This window comes from Desmodus rotundus, chromosome X (genome assembly GCF_022682495.2).
Source record: "Desmodus rotundus isolate HL8 chromosome X, HLdesRot8A.1, whole genome shotgun sequence".
NCBI classification, from domain to species: domain Eukaryota; kingdom Metazoa; phylum Chordata; class Mammalia; order Chiroptera; family Phyllostomidae; genus Desmodus; species Desmodus rotundus.
In genome coordinates this window covers 95,074,364-95,093,318 of record NC_071400.1, presented here as the reverse complement: position 1 = coordinate 95,093,318, position 18,955 = coordinate 95,074,364, and the positions used below count along the sequence as shown (strand labels likewise).

Sequence of the window (18,955 nt, the reverse complement as noted above, 5' to 3'; positions counted from 1 at the left end):
TTGGTGAAGTTAATTATCACATCCTAGTAAGAGAGGCAAAGGGTGCCGGTGGATGGCACTTTGTCTGCCCCAGTTAAATACACACAGCTGACAGGCATGACCTGGTGATTCAGTTAAGAGCGTGGCCTTGGAAGTGGACTGGCTTCAAATCCTGCCTCCTGGCTTCACAGAAGCTGTGGGGACTGCAGACAAGTGACTTGAACCTCTCTGAGCAGCCTTCCTCCCTAGCAGAATGGGAGTAGAATGATGCCTCTCCTAATTAAAAGGGTTGTTATGAAGAGGCAGTGAGTCGGCGCACTTGGAGAGTGTGGTGCAAAGCCTCACTTTCAGTAAGTGCTCCATAAACAGAAATCACAGGTATAGTGCAGCCAGAGTGGCCCTGGGAAGACCAAGTGTGGGCGAATCCGGCCTCATCTATACTCCTCACGCAGGGTTTCTGCAGAAGGCTTTGTTGATTGATTCATTTTCATTTGTGTGTGTGTATTTGTGTGGCTCGAGAACACCTTCCAATTGGACAGTGATCTCCAAGCCTTTTATTTATATATATCTCCACCCACCTCTATCTATATGTAGAGAGAGAGATGGGTAGAGACATAAATTTCTACATACGTACATATATTGACACCTCTCCCCTTTTGGTAGCATCCAATAGTGTTTTTCTGGTTGTCTCATTGCATTAAAGCTTTATCACAATAAGCTCCTGGAGTGGAGTTCTAAACGCAGCATTAATTTAAATTTTCTGTTGGGGAGCTTTGTCTCCCCGAAACCATCTAGCATCTATCTCAGGGCTCCTTGCCACGGGTGACGTGAGCAGGCACGCCTTTCTGCACAGAAAGGGGACTCTGAGGTGGGGGACGAGGGCCATGGTACAGCCTGGTGGCTTTGACAGAAGCCACCGGCTGCACAGACGGCTGTCCCACCCCCACCCTGTCCTTGGCTCGGACGGCACAGCAGTTGTCTCCCTCTCAGCTCCCACATCTTACTCATAATCACTGACTGTTCTCAATCTGTCTTTTTCTGGTTTCCTTTTTCTTATTCCTCCACCCCCTCCATTTTTGGGGGGGGCTTCTATTTTCTCCTCCGAGTCCCACCAGCCCAGCTTGACAGGTTTTCCTGTCTTATGCCATTCTCCGTGTTGACCAGGCTTCCCAGCCCGTTCCACTTTTTGTGAGGCTGAAGGTGAGCGATGTTGTGTGACTACTGGGTCCTCAGAGCAGTGGTCCATGCTCTCTGTGTAGCCAGTGGGCAAAGTTCTGGTGGCGCTGGTGACCTATGTCAGTCTGCTCAGCTGATTCAGAGGCACAGTGAGTGGCCCCTCTGGGTGGTGAACTGATGAATTAGTTGGTTTGAGGGGGCCTCACAGCCTCTCTCCAGCACTAGCCTGCCAGACAGCAAGGAGTTCCCACTCTGGGTGCTGCTCAGGTTAGGTTTATGTCTCTGAAGGTGACTGCTAGCCACTTGATACAGTCCACTGGGGATGGTTGCCCAGGGCTCTGCGTGATTCTGATGCCTGCCGATGTTGGACTCGGGGGAGGCAGTGTGTTAGTTTCCTCTTGCTGCTGTGACAAAGTACTGCAAAGCTGGTGCCTTAAAACAACACAGATTTATTCTCTTCTGGCTGTGGAGCTTAGAAGCCTCAAGTCCATTTCACTGAGATGACGTCAAGGAGTCGGCAGGCCTGCGTTCCTTCTAGAGGCTGCAGAAGAGAATGCCTTTCCTTGCCCTTTTCAACTTCCCACGGCCGCCTGTGTTTCTCGGTTGGTGGTCCCTTCGTCCATCTCCAGAATGTATCGCTCAGGTCTCTGCTTCCCATATTACATTGCCTTTTCTGTCATTGCTCAGTTTACAAAGGGATATTATATGGGTAGTCTAATTTAACATGAACCCTTAAAAGCAGACAGCTTTCTCTGGCTGATGGGAGAAGAAGGTGGCAGAAAAGGATTCCAGAGAGACTGGAAGTCTGAGAAGGCCTCACCTTGCCATTGCTGGCTTGAAGATGGAGGGGCCCTGGCAGAATGGAAAGGAGCCGTCTTACGGAGCTGAGAGAGTGGCTCTTGGCTGACAGCTAAAAAGGAATGGGGACCTCCGTCCTCAGCGCTACAACCCAAAGAACTGAATTCGGCCAACAACCTGAAAGAACTTGAAAGCATGTTCTTCCCCAGAGCCTCCAGAAAGGAATGTCAGCCTACCCACATTTTGATTTCAGCCTTGTGAGAGCCTGGGTGGAGAATCCAGCCATGTCAGGCCTGGACTGCTGGCCTATATAACTATGAGTTAACAACTTCGCATGGTCTCGAGCCACTAAGTTTGTGGTACAGTGGAACCTCAGTTCTCAAAGTTAATTCATTCCAGAAGGCTGTTTGAGAAGTGATTTGTTCGAAAACTGATCATATGGGTATCGGCACAAAAGGGTCGTCAGGTTGGCAAGTGAACTTTTGTTTGACAACTGACACGCTTTTTCCATGAACAACTTGGTCAGGAACTGAATTGTCTGAGATGGGAGACATTCAACAACCGAGGCTTGGCTGTAACTTGTGATGTAACAATAGACAACTAGCAACACTGAGTTAACATGGCACCACTCTACGGTTGATAACTTTGACTATAGCTCACTCTCGGTGTCAATCAAGCTATTCATAGAAAGGAAAAACTAAACTCCACAAGGGGCAAGCAGCTATGGGCTATGAATAGACCACCGTGATAAGAGAATAACATCCTTGCTCCCCCAAAGATGTCCACATAATCCCAGAACCTGTGACTATGTTACGTTATATGGTAAAAGGGATTTTGCTGATGGGATTAAATTAAGGCTCTTGAGATGGAAGATGACTCTGGATTACCTGGGTGGGCCAATGTATTATAATAGCCAGCGTTCCCGTAAGAGGGTAGCGGAACAAGGGTGTCAGAGTCAGACAAAGGAGGTGTGAGGGCAGAAGCAGAGGTTGCGGTGATGGACTGACAGTGGACGCAGCCTCCGGAATGAACATACCCTCGCCAACCCCTCGATTGTAGACTTCTGACCCCCAGAACCATAAAACAATAAACCTGTGTTGTTTTAAGCCACTATATTTATGGCCATGTGCTGGGGCAGCCATAGGAAATGAATACAAGCGCTTGCTGAACAGTGTGGCGATTCCATGAGCAATAGCGTATAAAGGCCACAGATCACCTAAGGGAGGCAGACTGGAAAAGCTTCTCTACATTTTAGTTTAGGAGTCAGACCTGAGAGGGTTCAGGTGAGCTATCACCCAGTGAAAGCCCTCGGGAGAGAGGGAACAAGCATTGTACATTTCACAGAGAAGGGCTCCTGGCTCTTCATTGCTTCATTCTGCGGAGGCCAACAGCTGAGGGGCCGTTTGTAGAAAAGAAAGGAATCGTGGATTGGGTCCAGGGGCATCTAAACTGAACTCAAGTCACTTAGCAGGGAACAGAAATGTCCTTTCTGTTCATGCTAAGTATTCGTAACACAATTAAAAAGATAAATGTAGTGAAATCTGTAATAATATGGAAAACTGACATTTTCTCAAGCTTGTGTATATGAATAAAAACATCCTTAGACAAAATATAAAACCAACCTGGAGGGAAGTTTGGTTACCTGGCTCTCCATAGTGCCAATTTATAGGAACTTTTTCCTGACTTTAACAATCCTCAATTGGTGTTTTTGGTTGTTTGTTTGTTTGATTTGGGTTTGATTTTTAGACAATTTATCTCAAAACACTTTTAGACCCTTTGCTACTCAAAGTATGGTGCACATATCAGTAGCATCGGCATCACCTGGGACCTCATTAGAAATGGGCCTGAACCCTGACCGGTGTGGCTCAGTTGGTTGGGTCTCACCCCTCAAAGCAAAAGGTGGCTGGTTTGATTCTTGGGCAGGGCACATGCCTGGGTTGCAGGTTCGGTACCCTCAGAGAGGCAACCCCTTGATGTTTCTCTCCCTGTCTTTCTCTCTCCCTTCCTCTCTCTCTCTCTAAAAAAGTAAACACAGTCTTAAGCCCCGCAAAACCTGCTGAACGAGAATGCACATTTTAAACAAGATCCTGAGTGATTTGCGTGCACATTAAAGTTGGAGGACGGCTGTTGCAGGCAACCAGGAAATGAGGCAGTAGTTTACAGCCACAATTCTTTTCTATGAGGAAAAATATCGTTTTAATTCTCATAATGATTTTTAAAAATGTAAATTATTTCATCCTAAAAGTAATAAAAGCTCATTATAGAGAAATGGTGAAAAATATCACCTGCCTTCCTGGCACCCTAAGGTAAATGCTGTTTTTATATGTGTACATTTCCACATGTTTACGTCATGCAGCCACATCACACTGTCATTACTTCAATGGCTTTATGATAGTGGAATGGCATATTTCACCACTGCCCAATTTTTAGGCAATTTTTCACCAATCTGAGCAATTCCGTGATAATACACATCCCTGTGCACATAGCTATTTTTCTAAATTGAAGATCATTTCTTTCGAATGGCTTTCCAAAAGCTAAATGACTCACGGAGTCCTTGGTAATAAACAGAAAAGCTCATTTTAAGAAATTGGTGGTACAGGGTATGTACGTGTGCATGTGTTTTTTAGGAGCATAAAAATCTAATCTTTTTCATCTAAATGCCACTATGGAACAGTAATGTTTCACCCCTATCTTGTGAACAGGTTGGCCTGGGTTCAGCCTCTGAAAATGGCTCTGGTTCGAGGCGATGCCCAGTGACATTGCTGTGAGGGAAGAGCTGCGCCCCACCTTGGATTCTTATCTTTTAAGACACTACCCTTGGGCGTCAGCATTACCCCAGGATTATGTGGGTTATGGGACTTGCTCGCCCTACAATCATTTATGGTTCATGGAAATAGATGGGTGCTGATTTTCACTGTTTTGATGGAAAAATGAAGGGACAGAAATCAACATTAGGGACAGTGGTTGAGTAACTGTCTGATTTCTGTCCCTTCAGTTTTCACGTCTGTCAGCAAAAGTGGGACAAAGCTTTGGGATTTTGGGGGGGGTCTGGTGTACCTTGTGTGTGTGTGTGTGTGTGTGTGTTCAACTTCAGTGGTTTTAAATAGCAAGCATCACCACAATCAATTGTATACCATTTCATCACCTCTAAAAAACTCTAGACCAAATAGCAGTCATTTCTAATTGCCCCCCAAGAGTCCCCCACCCAAGGTGAAGACTCATCTATATTCTGTCTCCAGAGATTCACCTATTCTGAATTATCTCATATACAGTTGACACTTAAACAACATGGGGTTTGGGGGCACCAACCTCCTACCCCCATGCAAAAATCTACATCTAACTTTTCATTCCCTAAAAACTGAGGAACTAATAATAATCACTGTTGACTGGAAGCCTTACTGATAACATAAATAGTTGATTAACACATATTTTATATGTCACATCGATTATATATTCTATTCTTATAATAAAGAAGCTGGAGAAAAGAAGTGTTAAGAAAATCATAAGGAAGACAAAATATGCTTACAGTACTGTATTATAGCAATACTGTAAGTATATATCGTCTGTTTACAAGGTGAGTCAGTCTGTCAGTACCTGCATCAGTATTGTCTTATATGATACAAAACACTGTAGCTGTTATATGAATTATTAACACTAGACATCAAAAATAAAAAGATAATATGAAAAAAGAAATTCCTATTTATTTACAGGTATAATGATTCATGCACTCATAACTAAGAAGCAGCAATATGATTGCTTTATGGTGGCTTAGTTTAATCTATACAATTGCTTCACTGTATTAAGGAAATCTCCAAAATGTTTCCCAATATATTTATTGAAAAACATCCACATATAAGTGGACCTGCACAGTTCAGGGTCATGATGTTCAGGGTCAAATGTATATTGAATCATACAATATATGACCTTTGGTGACCAGCTTCTCTCATCCAGCATAATATTTTCAAGGTACATCCATGTTGTAGCATCTATATTTTACTCTTTTCATGGCTGAATAATATTCGCCTGCATGGATAGCTCACATTTTGTTTATCCATTCATCAGTTCATGGAAATTTGGGTTACTTCTACTTTTTGGCTCTCATGAATAATGCTGCTATGAACATTCATGTACAAGTTTATATGTAGACATATGTTTGCATTTCTCTTGGGCACATACCTAAAAGTGGAATTGCTGGGAGTCTCTGTGTTTAACTATGTCCACACTGTTTTCCAAAGTGGCTGTGCCACTTAACATTCCTATGCTCTGTTTTCTCTACATCTTCACCAACACTTATTATTGTCCATCTTTTTATTATAGCCATCCTAGTGGGAGTGAAGCGGTATCTAACTGTGGTTGTGATTTGCATTTCCTTCACAGGTAATGGTGTTGAACATTTTTCATTGTTTATTGGCCATTTGTGTATCTTTGAAGAAAGGACTATTCGAGTCTTTTGCCCATTATTTTACTTGGGCTATTTATCTTCTTATGATTGGGTTGTAAGATTCTTTATATATTCTGGATCCAAGTCTCTTATCAGATAAATGATTTGCATATATTTCTTTCTATCCTGTGAGTTGTCTTCACTGGTACCCTTTTTAAAGTTTACACATAAAAGAAGCTATAGCATTTAGCAATTTGCTTTTGGTCTTTCTCCAACCACAATTTTCTGGTGTGTGTGCATTAAATCTAGACATTAAGCAGCTTTTAAAAGCAAGTTCCCAGAGCATTTATTTGCCTGCCTGTTTCTGAGGCTCTGATTCTTAAGTGAATGAAACTGAATGAACACCAAAAATGAGTTTATTTTCTCTCTTCTGTGCCCCCCTAGCCTTCCTAACTAAACATGGATTTTCAGACATGGTAGAATGGAAACCAGAGGCAATAAATCATCCATACTTTAGCAGGCTCATTTTGCAAATAACAATGTAATACACTAAATGAGAGGATGGGATCATAAATTGACCCCGGTGAAAATTACTGCAGAATAAGGTCTTAATGGAAAAGAATAATAACAACTTTCAGGAAATTATCCCACATTGACAGGAAATAACAATGTTTGGTGTATTGGACAAATGGTCCTTTCTGAAGAAAACTGCTGATTCTTTCACTAATGATACATGTATGAAGGCTGATTTAAAATGATAGCTGAGCATCTGAAGAAATAAAGCAGTGTCAGGAAAAAGAATGAATAGTTCTAGAAGGTCCTTCCATTTCTTTGCCGTCTGCACACATCCCTACCACCCAACCTTCCAGTTCAATCAAGCCCCAACTCTCGCCTGCATCCTCCCAACCCCCATCAACCCACACAGGTCCCCACCCTCGACTGCCCCCAGGGCATGCTATTCCTCCCACACAACTTCAGACTTAATTTTCTGCTTCCTGAGATTATTTTCTCTGTTCACATCTTGCCTACCCCATCTCCCTGCAAGTTCCTAGGGCTGAGGCTGTCACTCCTCACATAAAAGAAGGGATTCTGTAGGTGTTTGTTGCAGTGATGTTATGGCCTCCAAGAGTGGGAAACGCTGCTGGGTCAGCTCACACTCCCTCATATGGTTGTGCTTTGCCACAGTTCGCAAGGGCTATTGGCAGAAGAGGGGAACAGCAGGCCCGGGGGCGAGGCTTCTGTCACCACACTCTTTGGCTCTTCCTCTAGCTTCTTCCGTTCCTGCGCCTCTGCTTTCCATTTGTGTCATTTTCAAAAAAATCTTCTGTCCTTCCCAGTAAATGACAAGGAGAAAAATTATGGTCATAGAAATCAAAGAATATCCAAATGAAGGAAACAGAATGATTTGTTTCATTCTTTTACATCTTTACTGTTCTTTCTTTCATCTTCTTTATTAATTTTCTTTTTTAAATTTATTGGGGTGACATTTGTTAATAAGATTTTATAAGTTTCAAGTGTGCGTTTCTATAATACATCATCTGTATGTTGCATTGTGTGCCCACACCCCACAGTTAACTCATTAACTCAATAAGAACAACATTCTTGTTATTCATCTTCTTCTGTTACCATGTATTTGGCCCCTTTACCCTTCACAACTCCCCCACCCCCTTCCCTCTGGTCACCACCATGCTATTGCCCATGTCTACGAGTTTTTGTTAGTTTGTTTTTCTGGTTTGTTTATTTGTTACTTTCAGTTTTGTGTTCCATATATGAGTTCAATCATATGATTCTTAACTTTATCTAACTGACTTACTCTGCTTAGCATGATATTCTCAAGGTCCATCCTTGTTGTTGAAAATGGCAGTATTTTCTCTTCTCGTATGGCTGAGTAATATTCCTTTGTTTGCATGGACCACATCTTCTTTATCCAGTCATCTCTCAAAGGACACTGGTTGTCTCCACATCTTGGCCACCATGAATAAGCTGCAATGAACACAGGGGTGCATATATCTTTGCAAATTAATCTTTTCAAAATTTTCAGATAGATACCCATAATTGTTCATCTTTTCTTTTTTTTAAAGACTTTATTTATTTATTTTTAGAGAGAGGGGAAGGGAGGGAGAGAGAGAGGGAGAGAAACATCCATGTGTGGTTGCCTCTCATGTGGCCCCCATTGGGGACCTGGCCCGCAACCCAGACTTGTGCCCTGACTGGGATTGGAACCAGCGGCCCTTTGATTTGCAGTCCACACTCAATCCACTGAGCAACACCAGCCAGGGCTCATTTATCTTTTCTATTTTTTCCATTTTGTAAAATTTGGCTGAATTTTTGGAGATATATATCCATTGGGAGTTGCAAATGGTGGAGGGGACTTGCGATAGATCACGCAGCCTCGAACTCTACCATAAGGAAAGGGAGGTTCAGAGAGTGTCAAAGAAGGAAGAAAACGCAGGCTTATAAAAGTGTGTGCCTCAAATAGCCCAGCAGTGCCTGGTAGGGCAAAGGCTAGGGCCTGGGTGTCTCGAGTTTCTGTGCAGAGTTCCTGCCCATGGGGTGGGAGTTTTATGCATATGAATTCCTGGTACATAAAGAAAGGATGTTGGATAAATGTCACTATTATTATAACTAGCAATGACTGCAAACCTATATAGGTTTCTGTTCAATTTCAGCTGAGTTTATAGCCTAAAATCTAGGAATTAAATTCAGTATCAGACATGAAATAAATAACAACAATGCATTGCATTGGTCTGACAGTTTTCCCAACACTCACCATGGCGGAGTCTCCTAAAACTCTACCTCCTAGCCTCCTACCCTGAAAAAATGCTGGCATATTTCTGGCAGATAATTAAAACTCAATCCAACACGAAAAACAGAAATTGGGAGCTGAAAAGCTGGGGTAACACCAAATTCAGAAATGAGTGTGGATGTCAAGAGGCCTCTACTGGCACTTTTACGGCTCGGCCCTGGCACACATGGGTTTGAGTCACGCTGTCCAGTGTAATGAAAAGTTACGCTGCCTGTCAGGGGAATGGCATGTTCCCAAATTAGCGGGAAATGGCACTGCAGGAAAAGGTTCCACAAAATGTATCTGTGTGAGAATCAGCTGATTGTATGGAGGGCACGAGGGTGAACCTCATGACCCTGAGAAATCCTCATTATCTTGCTTTGAAAAACTTCCAGTGAAAATAGAAATAGGGCTTCCTTCCAGCAGAAGCTTTAGGATTCGCTTCTTCCACTTTCATACTCAGTAGAAGCAGCATTCCCTTGTAACCCCTTCTTTTAGCATAGAAAGCTTGGTTGTATGATGTAACAAACGGTAAAAGAAATAGGGAAAAAATGAAACCGAGACACTGAGATAAAAGGCATCACATAATTTTTCTGTTTGATATTTTCCAAAAAGTATGATCTGATTGGATTTCCACTTCCTTCATCCTCGTGATGGCCGAGGCCCCGAGTGTAGCAATCAAAGTTGAGTGCCGTACCAGTTGAATCCGCCCCCAGGATAATGCAACTATGGGAGAATTGTTGAGCTCACAGCTTTAGAGGTAATGTTCATCATAATCCTGCTGAAACGCTGGTTGTCAGGGAGATGATTGGTGTAGGAATTCAGGGGCTCGCGGCCCAAAGTCTTCTGTGACACACTGGCTCATCAGTATGCTCCAGGAGAGCGCAGTCACTTTTCAGAGTGACATGGCACCAGGGAGGTGCCATGTTGTTTCAGTCCTGTCTCTTGCGCTCTTGTGGTTCATATCTTACAGCTCTAAGAAGGAACCTCAGGGCTTGTGTATCTCTACATTAACTATTTCTGGGAATAAGCGAATTGTGGGGCTTCAATGGTTTGTTGAAATATCAAACTGGAGAGCATTTGTTCTATAAACACCAACTGAGCATCTGCTCAGGGACCATCTCTCTGTGAGAGGCAATGAAGGCTGGGACAGAGGAACCCAGCCCTCTGGGAACTTACAGTCAGAGGTTGGCTTTTGAAGAAGGACTGCAGTTGACTCACCTTGTGCAAGGATGATTATTTATACAGAGCGCCTTTGTGGCACCAATACTGAGACACCTGAGTGCTCGCTCTACCCCAACCCAAGAGTCATGGCTCCTTAGGATACTGGGACTCATGATAAAAAGGCAGGAACTGCCTAGTTCAGAGAATCTTAGGATACTTAGCTGCCACGTGGCATCTAGCACATGGGAATCAGATGGTATCCCACCTGGTCTGTGGCTGATTCCAAGAGTGGAACTTGATGGAGGTCTGGTAAATTCTGGTATATCAGTATTTCTCTAGGTTTCTTGTGTCTCTTCCCATCCACGAGTATACCCACATTACACAAGCTGAAGTAGGAAAGGGAATTCAATGGCTTTGTCTCATCCTTTCATAGCCCCTCATTTGCACCACTATGGCCTGGGTTTTAAAAATCCCAGATCACTTCACTGTGAACCATCAGGATTGGAGTTCTTGCCTGAGTGGTTGAAAAACAGCAGAGTCATTGCAAAGAAGGAAGAGTGAGAGGGCAAGGAAATGAGAGAGCGTGAGAGAGAGCAAGAGATTTTATGCAGATGTTCAGGAAGTCCAATGTGCTCAGCCCTGAGGTTTAATTAGCTAGATCAGTCATCTCAAGCTTGGACACGTTGGAATGGTGGTTCTCAGCCTGGCTGCACATTAGAATCCCCTGGGGAGCTCTTAAAATGTACAGATGCCCAAGTCCTACCACCAAAGAATTAAATCTGAATCTCCTGGGGTAGTTCACAGACGTCAGCATTTATTAGAGAGTCTACTGCTATAGAATCATCAGACAACTGACAGCAGCTGAATTAGATTTCTGGTAGCGGGTTTTAGAAGACTAGATTAAAAATCCCCTGCTCTTTCTGAGTATACTTCACTTTTATTTCCTTTTTTCAAAAGATTTTATTTACTTATTTTTAGAGAGAGGGGAAGGGAGGGAGAAAGAGAGGGAAAGAAACATCCATGTGTGGTTGCCTCTCATGTGGCCCCCACTGGGCACCTGGCCTGCAACCTAGGCATGTGCCCTGACTGGGAATTGAACCTGTGACCCTTTGGCTTACAGCCCGTGCTCAATCCACTGAGCTACACCAGCCAGGGCCAATTTCATTTAAATATAAGACCTGGGCATGTTAGTATCAGGCCTCAGTAACTTCAGCTTGTTGCTATTCTCAACATTTTATGTTACCAAGAGAATACTGGTTATAAGTATCCATAAGCATGTTTATGTATAGAGTAATGTATCTATGCAGAGACATTGGTTTATCACTCTGTTTCTGAAGCCAAACTACAGAGGCTTCATTTTTATCAGGGAGGCTTTGCCTCCTTGTGACACCAGGCCCTTTAAAACTCATCCATTCCTTCCAAAGCAGGTACAAAGGAGATAAGACAGCAGGGCAAGCCTGTGGAACCTGCCCCGCCTGGGGGGGAAAAGAGCGTGGTAGGACCCAATGAGATGGTGCTGTAATGAGGTGTACTGGGTGCTAATGGAGGTTTAGGACTGGATGATGGCATTAAGGAAAGAGCTAGAAGGGGTGGGTTTCCTGAGACTTGAGGGAGTAGCTTGCCTGGCCGCTCAGGGTGAGGACGGAATAACCAGATGGCAGTAATGTAGGCTCAGAAGCAGGAAAGAAGTTCCTACATGGGCCTCCATCTTGCCCTCATTTATAACACACCGTTAGAAAGAAGACAAAAGAGGAGTGTATAATCCTGTTTCCTCCCAACCCAAGGGGTTCTGAACATTCATTCACATGGGTGAATGAGATGCAATTCTTGCCTTTTAGGAAATTCCTGTTTCATCAGGGGCTCAGAATGATGTCCTGCATTACATGCTCTCCTTTCGAGTGGATTTTCCCCAGAGCAGATTGTTGAATCTGCTATAATTGAATATATAAGAATAACCCACCAAGAGGAATGAAAGTACCTTATTATATATAAGTACCCTAAGCAGCTCGCTTGAGACTTCAATATGGTAATAAGACCCTATGGTTGCATATCACTTTGCCATTTATTAGCATATTTGATCTTCATAAAAGCTTTTTGAGGTAGATGAGACAAGACAGGCAATATTAGTCCCACTTTATTTGACTCAAAGGGTCAAGTGATTGACCTGAAGTAAGGAAGTAATGAATTGTTCTAGAACCCACATCTTCCTACTCCTTATCTCATCTTTCTGCGTATTTCTTTCCTTCTGGCTGAACACCAATTTGTCACAAATGACTCCATGGCATACCATTTAGAGAGAAGAGATGGCTAGTCCTGGAATAACTCAATTTGAGGAGAATGTGTTAAATGTCATTTTTAGTCCCCACTGTAGTTACTTAGCAACCACATATATTTAGTGATGACTACTTCTACGCCTGTAAAGCATACCCAGCGTGCACTTGGTTTCATATGTACTCCTTGAGCTGGATCATAATTTAACTGCAGCTTTAGTCTAAAAACTCTAATGATTCTTTCATACTCAGAATCTTATTTTCACCATCCCTGCTATGCATATGATGTGTGAAATTCTGAAACTTTCTCATTTTTTAAAAGATTTTATTTATTTATTTTTAGAGAGAGGGGAAGGGAGGGAGAGAGGGAGAGAAACATCCATGTGTTGTTGCCTCTCACATATCCCCACACCTGGGGACCTGGCCCACAACCCAGGCACGTGCCCTGACTTGGAATTGAACCCGCAACCTCTTAGTTCCCAGGCCAGCGCTCAGGCCACTGAGCCACAACAGCCAGGGCAGAAACTTTCTCATTTTAAAAAAATTTCTCTAAGAGGATGATGTTAATGAAGGATATTTTCTCTTAAATGTTGTTTATGGCTTTGGTAAATTTACGGGAATTTATATAAGCACAACCTTTTTGAAAAACAATTTGACAGTGAGTATCAAAATCCTAAAATTGATTCTCTGTTAGAATTGTGAATTCCACTTCTAAAATCTGTCCTGTGCAAAGCAAATCTAAAATGCAGACCAAGCCGTGGCTGGTGTGGCTTAGTGGGTTGGGCATTGTATTGCAAACTGAAAGGTCACCTGTTTGATTCCTGGTCAGGGCACACGCCTGAGTTGCGGGCCAGGTCCTTGTTTGGGGGGCATGTAAGAGGCAACAGATCGATGTTTCTCTCGCACATCAATGTTTCTCTCTCTTTCTTCTTCCCTCCCCCTTTCCCTAAAAATAAATAAATAAACATTTAAAATAAAATGCAGACCAAAATTTATGCATAAAAATCTTCATTAATGTATTACTTAGTGGATTGGTTGGGTTACATTTTATACGGTCAAAAAATATAATATTATGCTTCCATTAGAATAAATAATTCTTTTACAGGTAGAATGCTTATTCTATTAGGTTACGAGACCAAGCAGAATACCAATGTACATGCATGTTATGAACCTCACTATGTAAAACCACATGAATGATAGGGAAACACCCTAAAATATCAACAGTGCTTGTGTTTGGCAGCTATCACACTGGCAATTTTTTCTCATGCATATGTTTTTGTTTTCCTCAAGTTTTCTGCAGTATATGTTATTCTTATGACCAGAAAGAAATTAGCTTTTAAAGACTGTTTATGTGTTGAGTGTAGGGTCCTTTTTTTAAAGTTTTTAAAAAAGAATTTGTTTATTCATTTGTAGAGAGAGGGGAAGGCAGGAAGGAAGAAAGGGAGAGCAACATCAATGTGTGGTTGCCTCTCCTGCGCTCCCTACTGGGATCTGGCCCGAAACCCAGGCATGTGCCCTGACTGGGAATTGAAACAGCGACCCTTTGGTTCAGAGGCCTGCGCTCAGGCCACTGAGCCACAGCAGCCAGGGCTGAGTGTAGGTTCTTGCATGCATCTACTTTGAATAGCCCTAACAATGTGCTTCAGGGAATGAAGTTAGGAGTAACAGAAACATTCTGACACTCATCCCTGCTGCTCCCCTTCATTCCCTGCAGCATATTCTCCACACAGTAACGAGAGCGATGCTCTTAAAATGTAAGAGCAAGTTTCACTCTTCTATTCAATGTTCTCTGGTGGTTTCCCGTTCATTAAGGCAGTGTCTTTAGCAGAGTTGACAAACCCCTGTGGCATAAGCTATCTCCTCTCCATCTCCTATGTTCCCCCAAACATCTACTCCAGCCACAATGGCCTCCTTACTGCCATTTCAATCTGCCAGGGAAACTGCCTCAGGGCCTTTGCACTGGCTGTTTCTTTGCCTGGAAGGCTCTTCTCTCAGACACCAGCCTGGCTGCTCCTCCCCATCTTCACATCTTTCTCCAAATTTTACCTAGTCTCAGGGAGTCTTCCTAACTGCACAATTCAGGTCTGTACACCCACTCTCATCTTAGCTATTCACCGCCCACTCCTGATCACTCTTACTGGATTCAGTTTTCTTTTATCTGTAGGTTGCATCATCTTTTAAGACACTGCACAGCCCACTTATTCACCACGGGCCTAAATCTGTAATTGGCAGGCCAAGATTGAGCTCTGCCTAGCTCACTTGCACTGAATAATGTGCAAATTGCCCTTTGTGTCCTTGTTCCTCTTCTACTTTTTAGGGGGTCAGAAAATGCGGACATTGTGCATTAAGTATCACACTTGTCTACAACTGGACATGTAAAGAGACATCACATAGGTCGTTGCCTGTGACTTAGGTCTCTACTGGTTCTGTCTGAGCCATTGTTGCAGACATTTCCAAAATGGTCCTAATATAAAGACATACTTTATTTCATTAAAATTTATATAATTTTTGGTTTTTGAAGGGGTAGTATATTCAGATAGCTCAATAGTCCAAAAACACAAAAGGGTAGACAGCAAAAAATTTCATTTGTATTCCTCCTGTCTTCCAGTTACTCAGTGTCCCTCCCTAATGATAACTGCTATTAGCAATTTCTACGTATTCTCATAGAGATATTTTATTTTTACCAAAGCAAATTCATACATGAAGTATAGTTTCCTTTTTTATCCAAATGGTAGCATATTATACACACTATTCTATACCTGCTTTTATTCTTCGTACATCTAGGATATCATTCCAAATTAGTACATAAAGAGCATTCTCAATCTTTTGTATATTCCATTGTGTGCATGCATCAAAATTTACTCAGCTAGACCCATATAGGTGGATGTCTGGATGTCTGCATCGTTTTCAATCTCTTGCCATTGTGGACAACGCTTGTACATAACTCATTTTGCACGTATGTGAGAGTATATGTAGAATCCATTCCTAGAGGTAAATCAATTGGTCACTGTGCATTTATAATATTGCCACATAATATATTTTTGGATATGAGGATACATGATTATAAAGATGTCATCCTCTGTAAATTAATGTAAGATTTCAATGTGATCCCTGCCAATAAACGTATAGCATCAACTTTTAGAACTTCAAGTCAGCTCATGGCACGCCCATGCTCAATATGCTCCAGTGGGTCGCCACCTTGCCCGGAGAGCCAGCCCTGATCTTTTCATTTGCCCACAAGGCCCTCGTTAATCGCTCCCTGTTATTTCTCTGCTGTCATTTCCTTTTCTCTTTCTCCCTCATTCTGCTTCAGGTATCGTGGCCTCTGACCTCAGGGCCTTTTCACATGTTGCTCCTGCTTGTCTGCCTCTCTGTCCCCTCACCTCCACTGCCATGTTCTGAAGCAGGCCTTCACCGAGTGCTTGGTTTTCGCACACCCCTCACTTCCTATCTTCCTTCCCTATCTTGTCTTTCTCCATCTCACTTGTCATCTTTTGACCCTGCAAGCATTTGACTGATTTAACTTGTTTAGGCCTCTCACAGCTGGAATGTCAACACTATGTGGGCAGAGCTTTTCCCTCTTGTGTTCACTGCTGTATCCTTAGACCACTGCCTGGCACTTAGCAGGCGCTCAGTCCCATTTATTGATTTAAGCAAACATGTGAGGATGGCTAGGAGAATACTGGGTAGGGGGCATGACAAATGAGTAAGGTGTGATTATTAGCGTTATTGGGTAGTGAAATATGTTGTAAAGCAACAATAACTAAAATGGCTTGGTCTCTGGACTAAGAATAGATTGAGCAGAATAGAGTAGAGATTTCAGAAATACACCCCATCCATATAAGAATTTAAAATATGATGAAGTCACATATCAAATCAAATCAAAACAAGAAAAGATGGGTTACTCAATAAATGGCTTTGGAATACCTGTCTAGTCACTTGGAGACATCAAGATGAAATCTCTACGTCTTCCATTTGTACCAGATGGACTAAAGATACATATGTAAAAAATAAATTACGAAAAAATCTAACACTAATATTTAAGGGAATTACTTTGTAATCATGAGGATGGCCTCTGTACGAAGGATATAAAATAAGAAGATATGTAGGAAAAGATTAATAAATTTCACCAAAAATAAATTTTCCCTGCAGGGAAAACTACCATAAAAGACAACATGTAGTAGTGAAAATTTTACAACATATATGACTTATGACTGATTTCCCAAAGTTACAAACAGCTCTTCCAAATCAATCAGAAAAAGATAAAAAAACTAAGAGAAAATAATGGGACAGGACATGAATAAGTAGTTTTCAGCACAAGAAATTCCAATGACCAATAGTGGCAAAATGCTCACTTTCATTTATAATTTTAAAACTGCAAATTAAAATGTATCAAGAAAATACATTTAAAAAATACCAACCTAGCAAAAACCCAACAATTTGTTAATAGCTACCACTGGCAGGGAAGGGAAATGGGCGCTCTTACCCACCGTTAGCGGAGGGCAATTTCAGGCGACTTCTTTGCAGAGCACTTTGGCAATATCTGTGACGATTCAAGCTGGACATGCTGTTTGATCCAGCAATTCCACATGTAGGAACCTGTACTACAGAGACAAGTAAAAGATGTGTATGCGAGGATATGCATTGTAGCATTGTTTGTACTAAAAGTCAAACTCCTAATTATCCAATAACAAGGAAACACTGGTTAAATAAACTATTCTGCCTTCATCGATGCAATACTCTGTAGCCATTTAATGAATGACCTGGCATCATGTGACTATGGGATACAAGATATAGTACATGCAAACAACAGTCAACCTGGAGGGGTAAGTCCTGATAGATAGAGGCGGGGCAGGAACAGGGTGCCCTGAAGCAGGGGAAAGGACATGCAGGCAAATGCAGCTTCTTCCCATACCCCCAATGCTCTAAAATAAGAGGATTTATGGGATGGGCACTGCCCCAGAGTTAAGATCAAGTCCGTGGGAATGTATCAGGAACTGCATTTGGCCAAGAGTTAAGGTCACATTCTTCAATCACCTTATCAGTAACAAAGTTGATATTTCCATGTCCATTGGTTGGACTCCTGAATTTATTTCTCAATTGGTTTTGAACTTGGTTGGACCAAGGGTTGCAATTTATTAGGCTCTTAAATTCCACAAATGATTATTATTTGTATGGATTGACTTAATTCTTTAAGTTCTTTACATAATCTAAAAAATTAATGTGAAAGACTCAAACAACGCCCAGCTTGTGGAATGGATGTCTTGTGGTTATATTTGCTCAGGACATTTGTTTTCTCATATGAAACAAAACTAAATACAAAGTTATATCAAAAATTTGCTTTTCTAACTAGGACACAGAACTTTTCTGGAAAGATGACAGGAAAGTCCTGTGTACTGGAAAATGCTCAAGATGGAGTAATATTCTTCTCTTCATAACTTGGGCAACAATGGCCTTTGGTGACCTAAAGAGACCCACTATATTCTAAAACAGAAATAACAGATGTGCACATCCGTCATATGGAGACACATGCACAGGGGCGCCATTGACCCCTGGGAAAGTGGAAGGAGCCATAGGAGAGAGAACACTAATGCTTTTCATGGTTTCCCTTTAGAAATTTGATTGTTATGCCCCTTTGCATTTGACTTCATATAGGGGTATAATGAGATCCTCTGTTAATTGTGCTGTTTATAATGGTAACTACTTCTATTTTTACTGTATTTAAACAAAACATCTTGAAATATCTCATGAAATGGTCCTAACAGAAAGTAGAAAGAAATATGACTACACGTATGGAAATAGAAAAGTCAGACAAAGCAAATTATTATAAATGTGATGAAGTGGGCAGAGGATGTGAGCCAGTGACAGGAGGACGTTGCCATGGCTGCCTTCTATCCTGAATAGCACAGGTCCTACCACCCTGACATGGGGCTTTCTCACAGTATGGCTGGTGGTGGCACAGGTCAGAAAGGATAAGGTGTAACTGTAGACAATAAAGGCTCCAAATGATAGTGGCTTAAGGAAATAGAAATTTACCTCTCTCATGCAGAAGTCAGGACAGAGCAGTCCAGAGCTGCTGTGGCTGTCATACTTCCCAAAGTCCTCAAGGACCCAGACTCCTTTCATCTCACTGAGCCACCCCCCGCCCCCAACTTGTGACCTTCCATCTGTGGTCTAAGAGAAGGTCAAGACCCGGCCACCACATCAGAATTCCGGGCAGGAGGAGAGGAAGTGAAGAGGGAGCAAATTGCACAATGTCATATACCAGCTGTCCTTTAAGGGAGGTGCCTGGAAACAGCGAAGGGACACTTTTGTCCACATCTCATTAAGCCAGGGCATAGTTGCATGGCTACACAGCTAAAAACCAGGGTCTCTATTACTATGGAAGAAGGAACATTGAAT

General features: G+C 42.3%; 1 protein-coding gene across 1 annotated transcript in view; it reads right to left on the bottom strand.

Moving 5' to 3' along the window:
* Positions 1-6,316: 6,316 nt before the first annotated feature.
* GEMIN8 (gem nuclear organelle associated protein 8) overlaps positions 6,317-18,955 on the bottom strand; it is a 48,964-nt gene continuing 36,325 nt past the window's right edge. Inside the window, exons 5-7 of the transcript XR_006656784.3 lie at positions 17,044-17,157; positions 8,148-8,317; positions 6,317-7,663 (exon numbers count right to left, since the gene is read on the bottom strand). The gene's annotated coding sequence lies outside the window, so the exon portion shown is untranslated. The remainder of the gene's footprint in view (positions 7,664-8,147; positions 8,318-17,043; positions 17,158-18,955) is intronic.